This window comes from Syngnathus acus, chromosome 21 (assembly GCF_901709675.1).
Source record: "Syngnathus acus chromosome 21, fSynAcu1.2, whole genome shotgun sequence".
NCBI classification, from domain to species: Eukaryota; Metazoa; Chordata; class Actinopteri; order Syngnathiformes; family Syngnathidae; genus Syngnathus; species Syngnathus acus.
Genome location: NC_051105.1, coordinates 13,981,789 through 13,995,183, shown reverse-complemented (window position 1 = coordinate 13,995,183; position 13,395 = coordinate 13,981,789). Strand labels below are relative to the sequence as shown.

The 13,395-nt window shown below is 49.0% G+C and overlaps 1 protein-coding gene and 1 long non-coding RNA gene across 7 annotated transcripts in view; one reads left to right on the top strand and one right to left on the bottom strand.

Annotated features, from left to right (window-relative positions):
* Positions 1-13,395, bottom strand: part of itgb2 (integrin, beta 2) — a 134,358-nt gene that overhangs the window by 25,507 nt on the left and 95,456 nt on the right. The window lies entirely within an intron of this gene.
* LOC119139746 lies at positions 6,051-9,375 on the top strand. Its single transcript, XR_005101444.1, has 3 exons — positions 6,051-6,176; positions 6,416-6,419; positions 9,365-9,375. It is a non-coding gene; the product is annotated as an uncharacterized LOC119139746 (long non-coding RNA).

Here is a 13,395-nt window from a genome sequence, read left to right as displayed (position 1 = left end):
TGGACCAAAGAGGAAGCGGACCATCCGGACTGCCAGCATCTGTGATGGTATGGGGGTGCATTAGTTCCCATGGAATAGGTGACCTACATTTCTGTGAAGGCAACATAGGTGACCTACATTTCTGTGAAGGCAACATAAATGCTGAAAAGTACATACAGATTTTCGAGCAACATATGCTGCTGTCCAAGCGACGTCTTTTTCATGGACGCCGCTGCTTATTTCAGCAAGATAATGCCAAGCCACATTCTGCACGTGTTACAACAGCGTGGCTTCGAAGTAAAAGAGTCCAGGTTCTCCCCTGGCCCGCTTGCAGTCCAGACCTGTCTCCCATTGAAAATGTGTGGCGCATTATGAAGCGTAAAATGCGTCAGGGAAGACCCCGGACTGTTGAACAACTGAAGCGGTTCATCAAGCAAGAATGGGAAAGAATTCCTCATGAGAAGCTAAGAGAATTTGTCTCCTCTCTTCCAAAACGTTTGAGTGTTATTAAAAGGAAAGGTGATGAAACGAAGTGGTAAACATGCCCTTTCCCACCTTCTACTGCACGTGTTGCAGCCATGAAATTCTAAGTTAATTATTATTTGAAAAATAAAATAAACTTTATGAGTTTGAGCATTAAATATGTTGTCTTTGTAGTGTATTCAATTGAATATAGGTTGAAAAGAATTTTCAAATCATTGTATTTTGTTTTTATATGTACATTTTACACAATTTCCCAACTCCAACTGAATCCGGTTTGTACAAGTAAATAGGCAGGACAGAAGATCTTAAGTCTTGTGGAAGGAGGGGATGTTGTACAGTCCCCCTCTGGATGAAGTGGCTCTTCTGGAGCAGTGGTTCTCAAACGTTTTTATATATTTTTGTAAAATCTCACGTACCCCCATTTGAGAACCACTGTTCTAAAGAGTACTACTTCGCGTTGGCAGGGCTGGGTAACGGGAATGTTGTCTTTAGTTCCCAGGGAAGGAGGGGGTGTTGTAGAGTCCCCCTCTGGATGAAGCAGCTCTTTTTGTTTTTTTTTAAAGAGGACTTCGCGTAGGCAGGGATAAAAAACTTGCGAGGTTGAGAGTGTGACTGGTAGGATAAATTGACTAAAGAGCAGTACTAGCAAATAACACAGGCTAGAAATTTGTTGAAAGGTCAATTTAAATATAATATTCATGGAACACGGACTTCAGCAGATCCGCCGCGCTGTGCTTTGTTGAAAGGTGGCTCAGCGAACGAACCCCCCACCACGCCGTGGAGCCAGCGGGGTTTCGGCTAACGCGGGCAGATCGCAGCGCGGAGCTCTCCGGAAAATCAGAGGGAGGTGGTCTCTGTTTCTACATTAATGAACGTTGGTGTCCTGATGTCACGGTGTTGAAAGAGTTTTGCAGCCCTCTCCTAGAAACACTTTTCATAAACTGCCGGCCGTTCTATTCACCATGGGAGTTCTCCTCGATCGTCATGGCGGCTGTTTACATTCCACCACACGCACGTGCGAGTGAAGCCACGCAGATGCTGGCTGACCAGGTAACAGACATGGAGAAACTTCTACCAAATTCACTAATCATTGTTCTGGGTGATCTTAACAGGGCGAACCTCGCACACGAACTCCCCAGATACAGACAGCACGTAACGTGTCCCACCAGAGGGGCACAGACTCTGGACCACTGCTACACCGTGATCAAGGATGCGTACCACTCTGCGGCTCGTGCAGCTTTAGGACTCTCGGACCACTGTCTAGTTCATCTGATCCCGGCCTACAGGCAGAAACTAAAAACCTCTAAGCCTGTGGTGAGGACTGTGAGGAAGTGGACAGTGGAGTCAAGGCAGGACCTCCAAGCCTGCTTTGACTGCACCGATTGGGGAGTTTTCGAAGCTGCAACTTCAGACTTGCATGAACTCACTGACACTGTCACATCATACATCAGTTTTTGTGAGGATCTGTGTGTGCAGACTAAGACCTTCTGCACGTACAACAACGACAAACCTTGGTTTACACCGAACCTCAGGAGGCTGTGCAAAGTCAAGGAGGAGGCCTACAGGAGCGGCGACCGCGACCTGTTCAAGCAGACCAGAAACACACTGAACCGAGAGGTCAGGAAAGACAGGAGGTGTTACGGGGAGAACCTGAAGAGACACCTCTCTGCCAACCCTGATCCCTCAACAGTGTGGAAAGGTCTGCAGAGCATCACGGGCTTCAAGAAACGAACCCCCCGTCCTGTGGAGAGCCCAAGGCTTGCTAACCAGCTAAACAGGTTCTACTGCAGGTTTGATCGGTCCTCCCACACAACGGGACTTCCTGCAGCACAATCTACATACTCACCTCTCCCCACAACTGCTCTGTCCACACCTCTATCAACGTTGTCACCCACTCTCTCTCTTGCAGAGGCCGCGCCCGCACTCCAGATCCGCGAGGAGGAAGTGCGCCAGATGTTCCGGAGACAAAAGACCAGGAAGGCACCGGGCCCAGACGGCGTGTCACCTTCCTGCTTGAAAGTCTGCGCTGAGCAGCTGGCGCCAACCTTTGCACGGATCTTCAACCGTTCTCTGGAGCTGTGTGAGGTGCCCTCGTGCTTCAAGAGCTCCACCATCGTTCCAGTGGCCAAGAAGTCAAAGTCAAAGTCAAAGTCAGCTTTATTGTCAATCCCTTCATATGGCAAGACACACAAAGAAACCGAAATTCCGTTTCCTCTATCCCACGGTGACGAGACATACAAGTAGACGACACAAAATAAAAACAAGAAGGCACAAACAATAAATAATAAATAAAAAATAATAAATAAATAAAATGAGCGATGAATAAATAATAAACCAATAACCCAATAAATAAGAGGAGCAAAACCGAGCCAGTGTGCATACAGCAGACAGGAAAGAACAGGACGCTACGCAGAAAGGGGGAGCGAGTTCAGGATCCTAACAGCCTGGAGGATGAAGCTGTTGGAGAGTCTGGTGGTGCGGGAGCGCAGGCTCCTGTACCGCCTCCCAGAGGGCAGAAGATCAAACAAAGAGTGAGCGGGGTGACTCACATCACTCACAATCTTGGTCGCCTTGCGGGTGAGATGGGAGGTGTAAATGTCCTTCAAGGAGGGGAGAGAAGCACCAATAGTCTTACCAGCCGTTTTCACTATGCGCTGCAGGGCCTTCAAGTCGTAGTCAGTGCAGCTGCCACCCCAAACAGCAATACAGCTGGAGAGGACGCTCTCAATGGTGCCGCGGTAAAATGTAGTCATGACGGCCTGAGGAGCGCCCGCTCGCCTGAGTTTCCGAAGGAAGTACAGGCGGCGCTGGGCCTTCTTCGCCAGTGATGCGGTGTTGGTGGACCAGGAGAGATCCTCACTGATTTGCACCCCCAGGAACCTGGCGCTGCTCACTCTCTCCACCACAGCACCGTCGATGGTCAGCGGCAGGTGTTGGGCGTGACCCTTCCGGAAGTCAACAACAATCTCCTTGGTCTTGTCGACGTTCAGCAGGAGGTTGTTGTCCCTGCACCACGTGGTCAGAAGGTCAACCTCCAGCCTGTATTGAGTCTCGTCTCCCTTGGTGATGAGACCCACCAGAGTCGTGTCGTCAGCAAACTTCACTATGCGGTTGTCGCTGTAGGTGGCAGTGCAGTCATGTGTCAGGAGGGTGAAGAGCAGCGGACTGAGCACGCAGCCTTGGGGGGGCCCCCGTGCTCAGCGTGATGCTGGCGGAGATTTTGTCGCCAACACGTACCACCTGTGGCCTCTGACAGAGGAAGTCCAGTAGCCAGTTGCAGAGGCAGGTACTGAGGCCCAGCTTGTCAAGTTTGCTGATGAGACGTTGTGGCACAATGGTGTTGAAGGCAGAACTGAAGTCCACAAACAGCAACCTCACATACGAGTCCCTCCCCTCCAGGTGGGTGAGGGCCGAGTGGAGGGCAGAGCAGACGGCATCCTCAGAGGACCGTTTGGCTCGGTACGCAAACTGGAAGGGGTCAATGGTGGGGGGGAGAACGGATCGGATGTGCTCCATGACAAGCCGCTCAAAGCACTTCATGATGATGGGCGTAAGTGCCACGGGGCGGTAGTCATTGAAGCAGGACGGAGCAGGTTTCTTCGGCACAGGTACGATGGTGGCAGCTTTGAAACACGACGGGACGATGGCCTGCTGCAGGGAAGTGTTAAAGATGTCCGTGAAGACACCCGTCAGCTCACCAGCGCAGTCCTTCAGCGCTCGACCCGGGATGTTGTCCGGGCCCGCCGCCTTACGGATGTTGATAGCGGCAAGCGCCCTCCTCACGCTGTCGGCGGAGAGGCACAGGGGCAGCTCGTGGGAAGGGGGAGTGGCCTTCGGCGGGCAAGTGCTGTTCTGAGCGTCGAAGCGAGCAAAGAAGCAGTTGAGGTCATTGAGCAGACGGACGTCGCCTACACAGCTCTGCGGCGCGGGATTGTAGTCCGTGATGGTCTGAATGCCCTGCCAAAGGCTCCGTGCGTCCCTGCTGTCCTTGAAGTGGGCGGTAATTTTGCACGAGAACGCCCTCTTCGCTTCTTTGATGCCCCGGGACAGGTCGGCCCTCGCAGTCCTCAAGCCAGCCTCATCCCCCGCTCTAAAGGCTTTGTCCCTGGCCCTCAGCAGCCTGAAGACAGCCCCTGTCAGCCATGGCTTCCGGTTAGCCCGAGTGACGACGGATATTGAGTGCGTCACATCATCAATGCCGCCTTACGGATGTTGATAGCGGCAAGCGCCCTCCTCACGCTGTCGGCGGAGAGGCACAGGGGCAGCTCGTGGGAAGGGGGAGTGGCCTTCGGCGGGCAAGTGCTGTTCTGAGCGTCGAAGCGAGCAAAGAAGCGGTTGAGGTCATTGAGCAGACGGACGTCGCCCCCACAGCTCTGCGGCGCGGGATTGTAGTCCGTGATGGTCTGAATGCCCTGCCAAAGGCTCCGTGCGTCCCTGCTGTCCTTGAAGTGGGCGGTAATTTTGCACGAGAACGCCCTCTTCGCTTCTTTGATGCCCCGGGACAGGTCGGCCCTCGCAGTCCTCAAGCCAGCCTCATCCCCCGCTCTAAAGGCTTTGTCCCTGGCCCTCAGCAGCCTGAAGACAGCCCCTGTCAGCCATGGCTTCCGGTTAGCCCGAGTGACGACGGATATTGAGTGCGTCACATCATCAATGCACTTCCTGATGTAGGAGGAAACAGAGTCAGTATACTCCTCAATGTCCGCCCGACCGTCGCAAGTGGCAGCCCTCCTAAACACGTCCCAGTCAGTAGAGCCAAAGCAGTCACGAAGCGCATCAGAGGCAGCCTCAGGCCTCACCCGTACCCGCTTGCGAACTGGTCTGGATGTTCTCACCTTTTGTCTGTATGCGGGCAAAAGCATAACAGTGATATGGTCAGAAAGTCCAAGATGGGGGAGGGGGGCGGCTTTGAAAGCTCCTTTATGCGAAGAGTAGACCAGGTCCAGGAAGCTGTCGCCACGTGTAGGAAAATCAACATGCTGGTGAAGCCTCGGAAAAACAGACTTCAGGTTAGCATGATTAAAATCCCCAGCGAAGATGGTGAAACCGTCAGGGTGCGCTGTCTGTTGTTCACTGACAGCCTGGTACAGTTCACTAAGAGCCGCAACCCTGTCGCCTTCGATGTTGGAAGGCGGGATGTAAACCGTGACCAGCAGAATCGCGGTAAATTCCCTTGGCAGGTAAAAAGGACGGCACTTAATGATCACAAACTCCGCCAGTGGCGAGCAGTGCTTGCATACCACCACAGAGTCCCGGCACCACTCGTCACGGATGTAGACGCATATTCCACCTCCACGAGATTTTCCCCCTCGTACAATGGCCCGGTCCGCCCGATAGCACGCTAGCCGCTCCAGACGTACAGCTGAGTCCCGAATGTTGACGGTCAACCAAGTCTCAGTGAACACGAGCACACAGCAGTCACGCACCGTCCGGTTCGTAGATCTCAGCAAGCGAATGTAATCCATTTTGTTGTCCAGCGATCGAACATTCGCCAGAAGAATGGAAGGCACGGCCGGGCGAGCTGGGTTGGCCGCCAGCCTGGCCCGGACGCCCCCACGCTTGCCCCTCTTCAGCCTCCTCGCACACCGCTTTCGACGCTTCCTAACCGGGGGAGGAATAGCAGACGAGTCCGGCGACGCTTCAGGACGTAGCAGTCCGAGCTCCTTTAATGTCCCCGCATCAAAGTCCAGAACTCGACAAAACTCGCTTTCGCCGATGTCGAGCAGAACCTGCCTGCCGTACTTGTAGCACGACTCAATACGACGAGACGAACACACAAAACTGCCGGACAAACACTCATTAGACGAACAAAACACCGTTCGGGCAGGACAGAGAGAGGTCGCTGCGTATGCACGCGCCGCCATCTATCATATCATATCAAGAAGCCCACCATCACAGGTTTGAATGACTATAGACCTGTCGCACTGACATCTGTGGTCATGAAATCTTTCGAGAGGTTAGTACTGAACCACGGGCCCCCTGCTTGACCCCCTCCAGTTTGCCTACCGGGCAAACAGGTCGGTGGATGATGCGGTCAACATGGGACTGCACTACATCCTGCACCACCTGGACTCCCCAGGAACGTACGCCAGGATCCTGTTCGTGGACTTCAGTTCGGCGTTCAACACCATCGCTCCTGACTAGAGATGCACCGATCCGACTTTTTCAGTTTCGATACCGATACCGATGCCGTGGCTTTGCGTATCGGTCGATACCCGATACCGATCCGATATTATGGTTGACTTAACAAGCTACATACCTCTACATGTGGAACAGAAAAGACTAAAGGCAATGGCATCAGGCATGACTACACAGTTCATTCCTAAGACAAAATGTAACAAGATAAAGCAGATTAATGCAATGAACTATTTATTTGTAACAAAAATTGTGCAACAGCAGCAATAAAGTGTATCAGCATTTAAATTCAAGTAAATTAGGATACAAACTTCTTAAAAAAAAATACAAATGTTGCAGCTGAAACTGCACTGGGCAAATATAGAAAGGGTGATGAAGCACACAGTAACCAAATATTAAAATAAATAGTAAACATGTAAACATTAGGTGCCGTTCCACACCACTCATGACCTGTTGATGCTCTAAATGCTCATTTAAGCAGCAACGAGAAGTGCTCCCTGAAAACAAGCTCTGCTTAGTACTTAGTACTAGTACTATAACTGGCAGTACTACCACCACCCCTGGCAACATTAGCTTTGCAGACATTACAAACTGCCATCGAGCTAGTTGGCGTGTTCAGTTTAAAGTACCTCCACACAGCTGACTCTTTCGTTCGCTCCATGTTTGCGTTTGTTTAGAAAACTCTCGTGGCATGCGGCACACGTGCTGCTGACGTATGACGTAGCCCGCGTCCCGCAGCACACGTGCTGCTGACGTATGACGTCAGATATCGGATCGGTGCATCTCTACTCCTGACATCCTCCAACAGAAGCTCATCCAGCTTGCGGTGCCTGCCTCCACCTGTCAGTGGATCACCAGCTTCCTGACCAACAGGAGACAGCGTGTGAGGCTGGGGGGCATCACATCTGACACCCGGACCACCAATACTGGAGCCCCTCAGGGGTGCGTTCTCTCCCCACTGCTCTTCTCTCTCTACACCAAAGATTTCTCCTCAGGTGACTCTCCTGTGAAGCTCCTGAAGTATGCTTACGACACCACTCTCATCGGACTGATCCAGGACGGTGATGAGACTGCGTACAGACAGGAGGTGGAGCGGCTGGTCCACTGGTGCAGCCAAAACCACCTGGAGCTGAACCCGCTCAAGACCGTGGAGATGACAGTGGACTTCAGGCGAGACCCTTCACCACCTTTACCCCTCACTATCCGCAGTAATACTATTCTCTCCACGGACACCTTCAAGTTCCTGGGAACCACAATCTCTCGGGACCTGAAATGGACCGGCCACATAGACTCTGTCCGGAAGAAGGCCCAGCAGAGGCTGTACTTCCTGAGACAGTTCAAGAAGTTCAACCTGCCGCGAGAGCTTCTGAAGACCTTCTACACTGCCATCATCCAGTCTGTCCTCTGCACCTCCATCACTGTCTGGTTTGGATCGGCCTCCAAACAAGACAAGCACAGACTGCAACGGACAATCAGGACTGCAGAAAAGATAATTGGGATCAACCTCCCATCTATCCAAGACTTGTACCTCTCCAGGACCAGGAAACGTGCAAGGAACATCTCTACAGACCCTTCTCACCCAGGTTGCAGTCTGTTTGAACTACTCCCCTCCGGACGGTTTTATAGAGCTCGGTACGCCAAAACCAGCAGACACAGAGACAGCTTCTTCCCCCAGGCTGTTGCTCTGATGAACTCACACCACTCTTAGAGTCTCAGAGTCATTACTGTGCAATAACATCCTGCTCTCCACACTTTTTTTGAATTTGTCTACACTGTTTGTACTTTGTGTCCTCTCTGCATCCATTGCAGCCTGGTCATCCTGGATAAGGGACCTTCCCATCTGTGGTCTCTTCTCAAGGTTTCTCAGTTCCCCTAGCTGGAGTTTTGAGTTCTTCCTTGCCCTCTTGGGAGTTTAAGATCAGGGGATGTTTGAGAATATTTGCCATTTTTCACATGTCCTGAGTGTTGTTAGTCACCTAAATGTTGAACAGAGGCTGTGATTTACCGAAGTCAAATTCCTTGTTTGGCACGCTCAAACATGGCGAATAAAAAAAAAAAAAACCTCTTGAACTCTTGAACTCTCTTAAACCTGCATGAAAAAATTTGAAAAAACTAAAACTACCAAATTAAGATGGGAAATGAAAACTGCAAATCTCCAAATAAAGAAGCTCTTGAAAGAGATGAGAAGTACATGGCGAGTAGATTTCTTAATTGTATGCAATACATGCCGAAGTGGAAGAAAAAGTATGGAGCAGAAGGAAAGTTGAATGTTGAAATGTGGAAAAAGTGGTAGAAGTTTTGGAGGAGAGTATGGCTGGGAAGAAAAGTAACTGAGAAAGGAAAGAAAAGAGAGATCAATGAAATGCGCTAGAGTGTGGTTGAAAGCTTCACAAAAGAGAAGAGAACAAATTCAGGAGACAAAACATAGAAAGATGAAAAGTGATGAGGTCACAAGTGTTTGTCAGACCAGAACACAAAAAGGCCCCAGTGCGCAGGTGCAAGGCCACAGCTCAAGCCGCGGCTCAAGCAAAGGGGCAAGAGGAGCTTCCGCTCCTATGCAAATCATGTATCCAAATTTAGAAGACCTGAAGCCTCACCCATATGACAGCAAAACATGTCATTGTCAGATTATTAGAACATTTTCTAGATTATTAGAACTCCTGTACATACAAGACGTATGACAATGCTGATTGTATGCCCAGTGACAAATGACCAGAGATCAAATTGTGTGTACACACTAAAGTTAAAATTTGCAAATCAAGTGGTAAAGAATTGCAACTTGCTTCTAAAAGATAAATAAAGAATTAGAATGTGCTGTCCTCGCGTGTGTGGGCGGGAACCGGCTTCATGATCGACTGCAGGAAATGGCCAGCCTGTGACGAATCATTGGTGCCGGGCCCCCACCCCTCGCGCGCGAGAGCTGTACATGTGTGTGCGCGTATGTGTTAAAATGATGAAATTGGCTAAACTTTTAGTGCAAAGAAATTTCTAGACTGTGGTCTATCCAATTTGCACCGCAAAACAGAAACAATTTTGAAAAATACAAAAGAGAGAAAAAGAAAGAAATCTGTGGGCAGAAACTGGTTCACACTTGTGCTCATTAGTGTCTCGCCCTGATGACAAATTCGAAAGACAGAGAAAACATGTTTTCAGGAATTGGATGAAGCAAAATTGTGAATTTAAGACAGTGCACTGCTACATTTAAGAGGAATAATTGATTGGCTGTGTTATAAGATTATATTAACTTCTACACTGCTCAAAAAAATTAAAGGAACAGTTTTTATCAGGGTATGGCATGAATTCAATTAGACTTTTCTGATAAGGTTTTGGTCAGGTAAATGGCAGAGGGGGTTGTTAATCAGTTTCAGCTCCATTGGTGTTGATGGAATTAACAACAGGTGCACTAGAGGGGCAACAACGAGATGGTCCCCAAAACAAGACTGATTTTGCAGGTGGAGGCCATTTCAAGTTCCTCCCTCTTGATCTTATTTAACTGTTTTTCCACAAGTGTTGGCTGTAGCTAGAGTCATTATCACGACTGGGAGCATGAGGCGATTTCTTAACCCTCCTGAAGTTGCGCAGATTGTCCAACTCCTCCAGGATGGCACATCCATGCGTGCTGTTGCAAAAAGATTTGATGTGTCTCCCAGTACAATCTCCAGAGCATGGAGGAGATTCCAGGAGACAGGCAGTTACTCTAGGAGAGCTGGACAGGGCCGTAGACGGTCCTCATTTCATCAGCAGGACCGATATCTGCTACTTTGTGCAAGGAGGAACAGGTTGAGCACTGCCCGAGCCCTACAGAATGACCCTCAGCAGGCTACTGGTGTGAATGTCTCTGCCCAAACAGTCAGAAACAGACTTCACGAGGGTGGCCTCAGGGCACGACGTCCTGTAGTGTGCCCTGTGCTCATTGCTCAGCACCGTGGAGCTCGATTGGCATTTGCCATAGAACACCAGAATTGGCAAGTCCGCCACTGGCGCCCTGTGCTTTTCACAGATGAGAGCAGGTTTACCCTAAGCACCTGTGATAGACGTAAAAGGATTTGGAGAAGCAAAGGAGAGCGCTATGCTGCCTGCAACATCATTCAGCATGACCGGTTTGGTGGTGGGTCAGTGATGGTCTGGGGAGGCATTTCCATGGAGGGACGAACAGACCTCTACAGGCTAGAGAATAGCAGTCTGACTGCCATTAGGTATCGGGATGAAATCCTTGCACCCATGGTCAGACCCTACGCTGGTGCAGTAGGTCCTGGGTTCCTCCTGATCCACAACAATGCCCGGCCTATTGTGGCAAGAGTATGCTGACAGTATCTGGAGGATCAAGGAATTGACACAATTGAATGGCCCTCACAATCACCTGATCTAAACCCGATAGAACACCTCTGGGACATAATGTTTCGATCCATCATAGGCCGCCAGGTTGCTCCTCAGACTTTAAAGGAGCTCACTGATGCCCTTAGACAGATCTGGGAGGACATCCCACAAGACACCATCCGTCGTCTCATTAGGAGCATGCCGCGACGTTGTCAAGCATGCATACAAGCTCGTGGGGGCCACACAAGATATTGAAAATAATTTTGAGTTGCAGAAATTGAATTTAGGCAAAAAGGACGAGCCTGCCATATCATTTTTTCACTTTGATTTTTGGGGTGTCTGTATACTGAGCCCTCTGTAGGCTGAAAACTTTTATTTCCATCAAAAGATGTGGCATCCTTTTGTTCCTGAGACATTAAACTGTCCATATCAGTATAGATATCCCCCCAAAAAAAATTCACCATTGAAATCTGATGTGTTTTCAAAGTGTTCCTTTAATTTTTTGAGCAGTGTATATGTGAGTTAAATCCGAGAGATTGAGTTGGTTAAATTTAAAAACAAAGAAAAATTCTGATTAATTTGCCAGTAGTTTTTTTGTGTTGAGTTTTTTTTTTATTGGTGGATTGTTCTATCAGGCACCTTAGGAAAAAATTATGATACATGAATGTTGTGTGAAGAGCTTGAAAAGAGTGGGACCAATATGTGATGAAAAGACTCCTTTTTGGAGACTGTGTGAGGTGCAAATGAGCAAGGGTGAATGATTGCCTGAAGGAAAGGAAAATACAGGTTGAATGGTTGACGTTGTTGGAAATTAGTTGAGCAACTTTGAAGAAAGAGTGATTTTGAGCAAGTTAACTGCTAAGAAAAAAAAAGTTGCTTTTGGATTGATAATTAACTAGAGACAAAAAACTGGAGAACCAGTAACACATGCAGAAGATGTGTGAACTGGGAAACTATGAAGCGTTTTGGAAAGAAAGTCAAATTAAATGATGATAGAATCATATGTAGTAAAGAACACATCCTCCCAAAATGTTTGTCAAGGTGTGAGGCATGGGCGTCGCCAAGCCTCAGAAGGAGGGAGGGAGTAGGACAGATAGTGAAAGATAGTAATAATACAACACTTTATAACATAGATTCTCTAATACATTTGGCGTCATACCATTAAGTTAATTTTTTTCTCAAACCTTTGCTGTAAACAATCGGAAGATGATTAAAATTTAATAAAGAAGCTATGAGGAAGTGGTGTAGCTGTTAAGGGCACGTGTTTATGCGCTTCCCTGGTTAATCGACATTTTTTTAACTGATAAGGAGGTGGGCAAAGGAACCATCTGCTACAGGACTTACGGTCCATTCTTCCAGTAACCAAGATCAGAGAATCTCCTTTAAAACAGGAGGCAATAAATGGGATAACCCCTGTCATAAATGGTCTTTGGTCAGGAGGAATCATTAGGAAGTGCTCAAACTCTTCTCGCAAACACTCCTATTTGCCCAGTTCAAAAGGGCAATAAAATTGACTGGTGAATGATACAAGATTTGCAAAAAGCAGACGAAGAACAGTCCTTGGTACATAGCATGATCAAAGCATTCAAACGGAAAGATGTGTCAAATGCAAATTTACTGCCGCCTGATCTTTCTTCCCCACAGGTCAACAACCGCTCCAAGCCAGGAGACTGGGACAACATAAAGGTCGTCAAAAAGGACAAACTGGGCCAGCCATTGTGGGAGGGACCATTCCAAGTCTTCCTGACTACCCCCACTGCACTGAACGTTGCTGGAAGGCCCAGCTGGTTTCACCTCAGCCACTGGAAGTTACAGAGAGTGCTGGACCCCATTTTCGGAGTGGTGGCAAAGTCTGACTACAAATGGGCCTCATCGTTTAGGGTGGGGCATCTCAATGTTGGTGAAGAATCCAGCGATCCCCACTCTGACTAGGCAATGGGATATATCGGTGTCTCTGCCAACCTAGTAGCAAGGGGGACTCCACATGCCAGGTGGATCCTCTGCTGCGTTGTGGTTGAAGCGTGCTATGGTCTATTGACTTATCTGAATAGACCAAGTGACAATGTCGACCGAGGAAAAAGATGGTCACATGATGAGAACTTTGAGGACTGGTCATGGGACCCCAGAAACCCATACGAAACCAACACTTGGTACCAGTATGTAAAGTTCACTGTGAGATCCCACACACAGGAGGGATGCTATGTGTGTTCCAACCCCCCCCCCCCCCTTCCTCCACGCAAGTTCACCTGGAGGCCAGAGCAATGACTGAAACGAAATGCATGACCAATGCGGGAGGAGTTGGATTTCAAAACCGTGCTGTCACAGTCAGTGATGCTACCCCTACTGCCCTGGACTCACAGAAAGGAACCTGTGATCGAACTCTTTTGGATTAATCTCAATGTGACTGTTGGAGGACGAAGGATGCCACAAGTGGCTTAAACAAAAAGGCTACCTGGAATGGACTACACGTGTTTCATCCAAGGA